Genomic DNA, 12,486 nt, shown 5'->3' on the forward strand with positions numbered 1-12,486 from the left:
CAGGGCATTATAAAATGTCAATCCAGGGCTCACCAGCCAGTTCAGTGGCCCTCCATGTGTGATGACATATAGAACTGGGTGGCCAGTTGTAAGGTTTGCTCTCAACACCAACCACTCCATGTGAAGCTATGCCTTAAGACTGATTTTTCTAGATCATCCGTGGCAGATGTTGGGAGCTGATTTATTCACCTGGATGGGTTCCATTTATCTTCATCGCTTTCATAGACATTAGGGGCTAGAATGGACCTCGTGAGATTGAGTCCAGCCACCCCTGCCATAGGCAGGAAGTCAGCTGGGATCAAGTGACTCCAGCAAGAAATACATCCTAATGTTTTTTGAAAGAGTCCAGAGCAGGTGCTTGCACCACCTCCTGGGGCGAGTTTGTTCTAGACCCTGGACACTTGCACCATAAAGAACTTTTTTCTTATGTCTAGTCTAAATTGGCCTTCCTGGAGTTTATGGCTATTAGACTTTGTTATCCCTTGTGGAGCTCTGGTGAACAGCTATTCTCCCAGGTCATGATGTACCTCTCTCACATAATTGTAGGCTGCCACCAAATCCCCCCTGAGCCTTCTCTTTTCCAGACTGAAGAGTCCCAAGTCCCTCAACCTCTCCTCGTATGGCCTGCCCTCCAGACATTGGATCATATCAGTGGTTCTGCTCTGGACTCTCTCAAGCTTCTCCACATCCCTCCTGAAGTGGGGGCCCCAATACTGGATGCAATACTCCAGCTGTGGTCTCACCAGGGATGAGTAAAGCAGGAGTATGATTTCCCTGGTTTTGTTTGAAATGCATCAGTGGATGCATGCCAGAGTTTGGTTTGCTTTGCCAGCCACAGCATCACACTGTTGGTTCATATTCATCTTGTGGTCAATCAAGACCCCCAAGTCCCTTTCAGTCGTGCTGCTAGCGCATGTAGCACTGCTGAGTCTGTAAGTATGTTGAAGGTTCTTCCTACCAAGGTGCAGCACCTTACACTTCTCTACACTGAAGGCCATCAGGTTTTGGTTGGCCCACCTTGTCCAAGTCAATCTGTATCCCCAGCCTGTCCTGCAGTGTGACCCCCCCCCCCCCATTTGCTGTCATTCGTGAACTTGGCAAGTTTGCATCTGACTCCTGAATCCAGATAGTTAATGAAGATATTAAAGAACACCAGCCCAAGTACTGAGCCCTGAAGGACTCCACTGGTCACCCTGCGCCATGCTGATTTGCTCCCATCAACTAGTACTTTTTGGGTCCAACCCTGTAGCCAGTTACCTAGCCATCATCCATAAGATGATCAAGGCTACAGTTCCCCAGCTTAACCATGAGGACATCATGGGAAACTAAGTCAACGGCTTTCTTGAAATCCAGATATATGACATCTACATCATCTCCCTTGTCCAGGGCACATGTTACCTGGTCATAGAAGGAGATGAGGTTGGTCAGGAGAGACCTGCCAATCACAAAGTCATGTTGGCTGGCATTCAGATGCTTGCCTTCCATTAGACTGGTGTTGATGGATCCCTTGACAATTTTTTCCAGGATTTTTCCAGAGATGGACATCATATTGATTGGTCTCTAATTCCCCGGGTCATCCCTCCTCCCCTTCTTGAAGATTGGGACCATATTGGCTCTTTTCTAGTCTTCTGGGACCTCACCCAAACACCACGAATATTCAAATATCTCTGCCAACAGGGATGCAGTGATGTCTGCTAGCTCCTTCAAGACTCTTGGGTGCATTCTGTCTGGGCCTGCGGATTTGTGAATGTCCATTTTCTCGAAGTGTTCCCTTATCTGATCCACATTAATTTTGGGCCTGTCACCCACTCCCAGGATGGTTTGTGTCCTCTCTGATGATGTGATCCTCCTTGGAGGGTGAAAAACTGATGTGAAAAAGTAATTTAGGAGATTGGTCCTTTCTTGGATGTCGGATGTCAGTAGCCCCGTTAGATCTTGCAGGGGCCCAATGCTATCTTTGTTCTTTTTTTGACTTCCCACATATCTGAAGAAGGGCTTTTTGTTGTCCTTGATTCCCATAGCTAGCCTGAGTTCAGTTTGTGCCTTGGCTTTCCTGGGCTGCTTTCTACAGGTGCAGGCAAGTACTGAGTAGTCATCTTTGGTGATGCTTTCTGTTTTCCAACTGGTCTAGGCTTCTCTTTTGAGTGTAACGAGGTCCAACAGTTCCTTGTTCAGCCAAGGGGGCTTCCTTGCCCATTGACTGCATTTCTTGCCAGACGAAATGGTTTTCCCCTGTGCTTCTAGGATTATGTTTTTGAGAGATGACCATTCCTTGTGTACTGCCTTGTCTAGGGGGGTATGGCCTCTAATTGCCTGACTGACCACATCTCGGAGTTTGCAGAAGTCAGCCTTTCCAAAGTTAAGGATTACTGTTTTACTGAGGGGTTTGCCTGCTCTTCAGTGAACTAAGACGATGACCAATTCATGGTCACTGTTACCAAGTTTCCCCTCAATCCTCACATTGCTCACTAGGTGCTCCCCTCTGGCCAGGACCTGATCAAGCAATGCCTTTCCCCTAGTCAGCCCATAGACCTCCTGAGTTAGGTAGAGGTCATCAATGCAAGCAAGAAAGCTATGCGGCCTGTCAGATTTGGCCATGCGTTCATCCAAGAGATGTCAGGGAAGTTGAAGTCCCCCATGACGATCATGTATTGGGAGTGCACGGCCTCAACCAGTTCCCTATTTAATTCCTGATCTAGTTCTTCCTTTTGGTGGGGGAGCTCTATAGTAGACTCCTACAAGTATCTCACCCTCCCCATGTTTTCCTCGTATTTTGATCCAGAGGGTCCCAAAATACTCTACCTGGTTAGAAAACACAATTTGCAGGGAAGTGAACTGATCCTTGATGTAGAGAGCAACACCCCCACCTCTCTTCCCCACACGGTCTATCCTATACAAGGTGTAACCCTCTAAAGCAACTGACTAATCATAAGTAGAGTCCCACCGGGTCTCATCCCTACAAGGTCATAATCATTTTCACATAGGAGAAGGGCCAGTTCCTTATCTTGTTGTTATTCTCATTACTTGCAGATGATACAATTACAGAGCAGCACAACAGAGAGAGTTATAATGGCACTGAAGAGTATATTTGCATGCCATAGCATACCTTCAGTTTTAAGAACTGATAATGACTCAATTTTCTGGAGCCATGTTTAAGCAGTTTGCAGCCCAGTATGACTTTCAGCATGTCACCAGCAGTCCACATTTCCCCTTTGGTAATGGAGGAGCAGAACAGGTGGTATAGACTGTGAAGAATTTGCTCCAGAAGAATGAAGACCTCTATTAGGCATTCCTGATCTACTGCTCAATGCCCTTGGAGCATGGGTGGAGTCCAGCTGAGTTGCTTATGAGTCATCAAATCTGTACAACCCTCCCAAGTATGATCAATTACTTGGTTCCAAAACTTGTCAATCCATACGAATTTTGTGAGAGAGACAAATGGATAAAGCACTGTCAGAGATGGAACTATGACACCAGGCATGCTTCAAGACATGTACCTGTTTTTCACCCCAGCAGGAAATTTGGATCCCAGATCCAGGGGTCCAAGGCACTGTCCAGGCTTGGGCAGATACCCATCATTTATACTGGGTGGACATGCCTAGTGGTCTCCTCCATAGAAATTGAGAACATTCCACCTGTTTACCACACGAGGTCTGGATGTGCCTCAGTGCCACTGAAGAGATTAGACATGTGAATTAGTCTGATCTAAACAAATAGACCTAGCAATGTTTCTACTTTGTTTAGGTTCTTCTTGTAACTAAATGTATATCAAGTTTTCCCCTGAGAAAGGGGGATGTAGTAGTAAGGGTTAACCCCCTTACTACTAAAGAGTGATGTCATCCATAGGAAGTGGTCAGTCAGGTCATTTGGGGTCAGGAGTTAGTTGTTACAGTAAAAGCATAAGGAGAACAGAGTCTCCCTGCCTCTTCCTAAAATCCAGAATAACATAATCCATACACCCCAGACAAGCTCTCTCCCAGCAGCAGTCAGTCAACATATGCACTTCACACTGTGCCAATAAACCACACTTGGACTGTTCCTGGACCACCAAGAGTGCCTGGTCTTGAGTCTGCCACTGCTATCCCACACGCCCTCCTTCTCTATGCTTATAATGCTATATACAGTTGCTGATACACTCCCAGTTTCTGGCCAGAGAGAAAGATGAGAAGGAGAAGGACGCTGCAGACGGGGTCCATGCTGTGCTGATACACTGGCTCTCTCCCTCTTGGCTCTCAGGCTGTTGGTTGTCAGCCTGTATTGGTTCTCAGGCTGTTGGGTCTCATGATTGTCTGCCTATCTATAATTTCTCTCCCTAGAATCCTAACTCTCCCCCTTCTGGGAAATCTGTCTGTCTCTTGTTTCTTTCCCCAGGAGCCCTCTTAACTTCTTGTGGGCCGGCTAATTATCTGGACCAGCTGGCCCAGTACTCCTAGGCAGCCTGTAATCAGGTTTCATTGTCTACAGCTGGGCTGTAGTCCTTACCAGCCTGCAGACTGTTTCCAGGCTCCTTGAGCTGGCAGTTAGTTAGACTGCTACAGGGATAGTTCCCATAATGTAAGTGCTTTCCTCATTTAAATTATTGTAATATGTTTATCCAGAACTTTTGTTTGAAAGATTTCTGACCAGCTCTAGTTAAGATGGCAAAAGCCTACATGCATCTCATCTTCCCATTTTCCTCAAGGAATGGATCTAAATTAATTTCAGTACCATCTCTTCTCTCTCTTATTGTTCTGTGGGGGACCAAGTACAGGCTTGCTGCTCTGCTGTCTCCTTGACTCCTCAGAATCTTGGCTTTTTCTTGTTTTTAAGGTCTTTTTGAAAGTTGCTTTCTTGAAATCTGGGAATGTCAAACTGGGATGTTGTTTCAGCCCTCCCCTGCAATCCCTCCCCATCTTCCCAAACCTAGGGCCAGTTAGTCTCTTATACCACAGTACTGGAGAGAATCATAGAATCCTAGAAAGTTAGGGTTGGAAGGGACTTCAGGAGGTCATCTAGTCCAACCTTTGCTCAAAGTAGAACCATCACCAACTAGATCATCTCAGCCAAAGCCTTGTCTAGCTGGGTCTTAAGCCTCCAAGGATGGAGCTTTCACCACCTCTCTGGGTAACCTGTCCCAATGTTTTTTACCCTCCTAGTGAGAAATTTCTTCCTAATATGTAAGCTAAACTTCCCTTGCTGCAACTTGAGACCATTGCTCCTTGTTCTGTCTTTGGCCATCACTGAGAACAGTCTAGCTTCATCTACTTTCAACCCCCACTTCAGGTAGCTGAAGTCTGCTATTAAGTCCCCTCTCAGTCTCCTCTTCTCTAGACTAAATAAGCCCAGCTCCTTCAGTCTTTCCCTATAAGTCATGTCCCCCAGCTCCCTCACCATTTTGGTTGCCCTCTGCTGAACTCTCTCCAATTTGTCCACATCCTTTCTGTAGTGGGCCCCCCAAAACTGAACACAGTACTCCAGATGTGGCCTCTCCAGTGCTGAATAAATGGGAATAATCACTTCCATTGACCTACTGGCAACACACTTACCAATGCAGCCCAGTATGCCATTAATCTTCTTGGCAACAAGGCCACACTGCTGGCTCATATTCAGCTTCATGTCCACTGTAAGCCCCAGGTCCTTTTCTGCAGAGCTGCTGCACAGCCAGTCAGCCCCCAGCCTGTACTCATGTATGGGATTGTTCCATCCTAAGTACAGGACTTAAGACCATTGCTCCTTGTTCTGTCATATGCCATCACTGAGAACAGTCTAACAGTCCAACTCTTTGGAACCACCCTTCAGGTAGTTGAAGGTTGCTATTAAATCCCCTCTCTTCTAAATAAGGGCAATTCCCTCAGCCTTTCCTCAGAAGTCATGTGCCACAGCCCCCGAGCCATTTTCATTTCCCTCTGCTGGACTCTCTCCAATTTGTTCACACCCTTTCTATAGTGGGGACCCCAAAACTGGACACAGTACTCCAGTTGTTGCCTCATAAGTGCTGAATAGAGGGGAATAAACACTTCCCTTGATCTGTTGGCAACACTGCTACTAATGCAGCCCAGTGTGCCATTAACCTTCTTGGCAAAAAGGGCACACTTTTGACTCATATCCAGCGTATTGTCCACTGTAACCCACAAGTCCTTTTCTGCAGAGCTGCTACTTAGACAGTCAGCATCCAGCCTCTATTGGTGCATAGGACTGTTTTGTCCTAAGTGCAGGACTTTGCACTTGTCCTTATTGAACCTCATGAGATTCCTTTTGGCCCAATCCTCTAATTTGTCTAGGTCACTGAATCCTAGCCCTACCCTCCAGTGTATCTACTATTCCGCCCAGCTTGGTGTCATCTGCAAACTTGCTGAGGATGCACTCTATGCCATCTTCCAGGTTGTTGATGAAGACATTGAACAAAACCAGCCCTAGGACCAACCCCTGGGGCACTTCACTTGATACCGGCTGCCAGCTAGACATTGTGCCATTAATTACTACTCTCTGAGCCTGATGCTCCAGCCAGTTTTCTATCCACCTTACAGTCCATTCATCCAGCCTGTACTTCCTTAGCTTGCCTCCAAAAATGCTGTGGGAGACCGTATCAAAAGCCTTGTTAAAAATCAAGGTACACCACATGCACTAGTCTTCCTGCATCCACAGAACCAGTCACCTTAGCATAGAAGGCAATCAGGCTGGTTAGGCATGACTTGTCCCTGGTGAACCCTTGATGACTGTTCCTAATTACCTCCTTCTGTAAGGGCTTAGAAATGGATTCCTTAAGGATCTGCTCCATGATTTTTCCAGGGACTGTGGTGAGGCTGACTGGTCTGTAGTTCCTTAGATCCTCCCTTTTCCCTTTCTTAAATATGGATAGTAAGCTTGTCCTTTTCCAATTATTCATGACCTCTCCTGATTGCCATGAGTTTTCAAAGATGATGACCAATGTCTCTGCAATCACATCAGCCAACTCCCTCCCAACATCCCATCTGGCCCCATGGACTTGAACATGTCCAGCTTTTGTAAGTAGTCCCTAACTTGTTCTTTTGTTGCCCTGTGGGGTCAGGCCAACTCTCAGGATCTCAATATTGCGCTGTTAGACAGGAGAGTGTAACATAATTGCACATATACAAACACACAAATTAATTAGATGCACACACATGCACACTACCAGTTCAAGCACATACACATTCAAACCAGCCTAGGCACATGCATACCCGTTACCAATTCAAGCACATACACTATACACCCCAAAAGTTAGACACAGATCACCACTAATTTGTATATCATGTACAAAATGCCATATGTATTATACACACACACACACACACTAGCAACTCGGATACACACACGTTCAAAATAACTAGGTTCATGCACACCCATCACCAGTTTAAGCCCATATATGCTATACACACCAAATTTAGACAGAATCAGTTACCAGTTACCAACACCTGCACATTCAATACACATACGTGGATTACTAATTTATATACCACCCACACACAATGATATCTACATATGTATATATGTATATTCACTAATTTACACACATACCACCCACCTACACATTACACACAGGTGAGTTTCTAAGTTGGGTGTCATGATGTGTATGTATGTATGTGCTTGGTTTACTTTGGATACCTGGGGAAAGGTTAAGGTAAGAAAGTAGAAGTGAAAGTTACCAGGACTGGGATTAGAACTGGTAGACTACAGGGGCCTAGACTGAAGAAGTGAGGCTCGGGGGTAACTTTAGGTTAATTGATCTTAATTGATTACAAGACAACACCCAAAGCCTGCAGAACAGGGAAGCAATGCTGGCACAGAGGCTGAGGCTGGGACTGGAGCCAGAGCTATGGGGGAACTGAAAAGGTATGTGGGGAGAGGGAAAATGGGACTAAGGGAAAGTGCGGGTGTTAAAGAGGGGCTTTGGATGTGGGGAGCCAGAAGATGGCTCCGGGGCAGCTAGAGAAGTTGCAGGGAGTGGTAGTAGGTGCTGGGAGCAGGAGAAAGGCTCCAGCTGCTGGAGAAAACAGCAGGACAGCCATGAAGAGCTGGGAATCTGCAGGGGGGCGTGACTACAGAAGGTGCAGGGGAAGCCTGAAAACAGAGAGACGGACATCAGAAAATCACAGAAAAAGCAGCAGGAGAGACTGAAAGGCAGCAGGAAAGCAGGAAAACAGAGAAGGGCAGCAGAAAGTCACAGGGAAAAAGTAGTAGGAGGGTGGGAAGCAGGGGGACAGCAGAAAAATCACAGGAAAAGTGGCAGGAGAGACTGAAAGGCAGCAGGGGCAATGGTAAAGCAGAGAAAGGCAGCAGAAAGTCACAGGGAAAAGGCAGTAGGAATTGAGAGGAGATTGGGAAACTAGTGGAGAGGGTGGGGGCTGGAATTGAGAGAGAGAGACTGACTGAGGCTGGAATTTAAGATAAGAAAGGGACTGGGATTCAATAAAACATGACCCAACTCGGGGTTGCAAATGACAGTGGTTTTATTGAACAGGGGAAATGGTGACACAATGTCTTATTGGTTCCCTTGCACCTACCCACCCACCCACACACACAATGGCAGTAGGGGTTAGAGAGGCTTGGTGCAGGGGCTGAAGTCCAGGAGGAGAAAGAGAGAGAGAGTCCAAATTGTAGTCAGAGGTGTGCAGGTAATATCTACCTATCCAGGCTGGAAAGGGGTCCTTGTCCAGTAGATGTTGTCCAGAGGGGGTCTCCGGCAGGACCTCTGGGTGGATAGGTGGTGTGGCATGGTGCTGGTCCAGATGGAGAGGGCGTCCCACTGGGTCTGTCTTCACTGCCCCTTTTTATAGGGGCAGACTTTGTGTGACCCTAGTGACAGGAGGCATGCCCAGGCAAGGGCCAGCCTCTGGCGTACTGAGCACATGTGCTCCATGTAGGGATGTGCAGTTTCAGGTGTCTGTAATGGTGAGAGTTGCTGGTTCTGCAGGGTCTTTTGTCTTTCAAATGCTGGTCTTGTCTCTGTTCCTGGGTGAGGTCCGTGGTTCCTGGATGAATCAATGCAAGATGATGGCCTAGTCGTTACAGGCCATTCAGTAGAGGCCTGCTACCATTGTATTTCAATCATTCTCATTCATTTAGGAACCAATTTACATGGGAGGGGTACAATGAATCATATTGTTGCAATATGGGATGCCCAGGCAGAGGACACAAGATGGAGGCTTGACATATAAAATGGAAACTTGACATGACTTTGGTTCACTTACAAACATAGGCCTAAACCATACAATATCCATATGAAACAATAAAAATCAATACGAAAATGATAATAATACAATATACAACAGTAAAAATCAATACAAACCTAATAATAATACAATATAAAACAGGGGATATCTAAAACCAAAAACTTGCTACCAAAATAAAAATGTTTAAAGCTTATCCTAAGTCTGAGCTCACTTATACTTATCTATAGGGAATAGAGCGGGAGAGAAGAAGTCAGAAATGGTTGGGGAAGGGGAGGGAATGCATTTTAAAATAAAAAAAAGAAAAAAAGAAAAACTCGGGATTTTGTTACACTTTCACCACTGAGGGCTGTTTACTTCTTCCACAAACTGTCCTGTCCAGTGCAGTAGTTTGGGAGCTCACCTTGCCTGTGAAGACTGAGGCAAAAAAAGGCATTGAGCACTTCAACCTTTTTTGCATCCTGTCACAAGGTTGCCTTCCCCATTCAGTAAGGGACCCACACTTGCTACCAACATACTTATAGATGCCCTTCTTGTTACCCTTCATGTCCCTTGCTAGCTGCAATTCCAGTTGCGCTTTGTCCTTCCTAACTTCATGTCCTAGCCATACTCCTATATTCTACTCGAGTTATATGTCCGAGTTTCTACTTCTTATAAGCTTCCTGTTTGTGATTTAGTTTAATGAAGAGTTCCCTGCTAAACCAAGCTGGTTTTCTACCATACATGCTATGGCTCCTATGCATCGGTATGGTTTCTTCCTACACTCTCAATAAGGCATCTTTGAAGTACAGACAGCTTTCTTGGACTCCTCTCCCCCTCAGTCTGGCTTCCCAGGGGATCCTGTGTCTTAATTCCCTGAGTGAGTTGAAATCTGCTTTTCTGAAGTCCAGGGTCCTTACTCTGCTACTCTCCATCCTTCCTTTCCTCAGGATCCCAAACTCTATCATCTTGTGGTCAGTGCTGCCCAAATTGTCACCCACTACTACATCCCCCACCACTTCTTCTTTGCTGTGCAGGTCAAGAAGAGCATGGCCCCTAGTGGGCCACTCCAGTAGTTGCACCAGGAAGTTGTCCCCAGTACTCTCCAAAAACTTCCTGGATTGCCTGTGCACTGCTGTACTGTCCTCCCAGAAGATGTCAGGGTGATTGAAGTCCCTCAACTGAAGAACCTTCCAAGACATGATTAACTGTTTTGTCTATATAAGTGATGGCCTTGTGGATGATCTACTGCAATTTTTTTTTTAATACTAAAAATTCATGTTAATTAGGGCCGATTTAACCAGCAGTTACACTTCACCTAACAACACAGTTACAACCTAACCCATAGGTGTGTGTGTGAGTGATATATGCATTAATAAAATATAGCATCCCCTCATTCTCCATATGAAAAGTGGTAATATTTTAAAAATATATAATGTGTGTGTGTATATATAATTGTCAATGTCAGAATGTTAGTTTTGTGTATGGGTTTGGTGGATGGGAAAGAACAGAGAAGTCCCCAGAGTATAATGTTATGATTGAGGGGACCATATTTATAGAACTGGCTTTTTTTTTTAAAGCCCCTATTGGTAACCTGGACTTCAGAAAACAATCCCACTGGAGCTTTCTGGCCTATATTTATGCAAAAACCATGGTTTATGTTATGGTACTCTACCTCTTTGTCAGAAATTCCTATGAATTTATAAAGTAGTTAAATAATAGAATTTTTGGAATAATTCATACCTATTCAATAATTTGTACTTTTTGTTAGTGAACTGTCTGTAAATAGATTATAATTGTTATAGTCTTTTTTGTACAAAAATAGGCACTGCGTTATTCCTCTAAACAATTCATCTATATCTGGCTTGTTGTAAGTATCAGATATACAAAAATCATGCTATTGGATGGGCAGATCACATGATGTCTCCATTAGAGAGTCTATGTGACCCATAGAAAGTCACTGAGGGACAGATCCAGTGTGCTTACCTGGGCTCTTGCACTTAACCATGGCATTGCTTAAAAAGTTTTTCCAAGTGAGGATGATCCAAATAAAGATTGTCCACTAGATTCATTGGTGTAAGTGAGGAGATTTAAGTATCTCCTAAGAGCAATCCAGGAATAGGCACCTAGGCTCCTCTTACAGAGAATGGATAAAATTCAGCTCACAGTTTTTACACAGCCTGAAGGCACTGAGAAAGCCAATAGGAAATTCTGAACACAAAGCTGCACTTCTATTCCCACCTCCCCCTGGCACTTAGGAGCCTGCCTCAAACTGTGCATTAGGCATTTCTAGTTGAGATCCAGAATGACTAATCATTCTTCTGAGACCAGGCAGATAACTGACTAGGGATAGTGATGGTGCCCACCTTTTGTGTCCTTAGTGGTTAGAGCACTGGGTAGCCTGGGAGAAGTTACCATAATCTGGATCATGACCCCTCCAAACTGAGTTCTCTATCCAGTAGGTTTTAGTCAGGCTCCCTCTTGCTTATTCCTTTTTGAACACCATGACTTGTATATTCTGCTCTGTTGAGTAGCACCCCTCCTCAACTCGGGAGGAGTGAGACAAAAAAGGTGGGTGCTCCTGCCCAACCTATTCTTTGCATGATAGAGGACCATGTTGTACTGTACTCAGCGCTGTCAGAATGAATTAGGCAGGCTCTGAGAACACCTAACGGATTAAGTTCCTCCATGGATTTAAGTAGAGATTAGGCACCACCAAAATATTAATTTATGTCACAACAGTTTTTAGATAAGAACTGGATCATTCTCTGGAATGTAAGGACCTAAATTCCACCAAATTCCAGTTAAGTGTTTATGGAACCAAAGCCAATCTGGCTCTTTATACTATGTTTGCCTTGGTTCAGTATGTGTAAAATGGATGGAATGGCACTTCTGTACGTTGGATGGGTTTTGTGAGAGTAAATAAATTACAGTGTGAGGTGTACAGATACATGGGCCACATAGGTACCTACTTAGTAACATTTAGAATCTGTGCCTAGTTAGATCCATGCATTTTTCTTATTTGTAATTCCAGAATTCACTTCCTGTAAAATTTTTGAAGTATTAGCTCAAAAATGACTGTCTTTGTGCATGTTCTCAGCAAATTCAATCGTTAGGTTACATGCAAACAAAGAATTGAGTTTTGAGCTTTCAGTTACATTTATTTGGGGTTTTTTGGCAGTGAGTGGATCAGCTGAAGAAATGGATGGTTAAATCATGTTAGAACAGCTTGATCCAAAAAAGGTTAAACAGGAATTTGTTTTGACCTTCAGCTTTTATTCGCCTTTAGCTTTTCAAGCACTTACAAAATTATGTAGAGGACAGGGTATTGTGATTGTGA

The 12,486-nt window shown here is 44.7% G+C and overlaps 1 protein-coding gene across 2 annotated transcripts in view; it reads left to right on the forward strand.

The window, feature by feature from the left end:
• PDE4D (phosphodiesterase 4D) overlaps positions 1-12,486 on the forward strand; it is a 1,195,501-nt gene that overhangs the window by 207,205 nt on the left and 975,810 nt on the right. The window lies entirely within an intron of this gene.

The sequence above is a fragment of the Alligator mississippiensis genome, chromosome 3 (assembly GCF_030867095.1).
Source record: "Alligator mississippiensis isolate rAllMis1 chromosome 3, rAllMis1, whole genome shotgun sequence".
Classification (NCBI taxonomy): domain Eukaryota; kingdom Metazoa; phylum Chordata; order Crocodylia; family Alligatoridae; genus Alligator; species Alligator mississippiensis.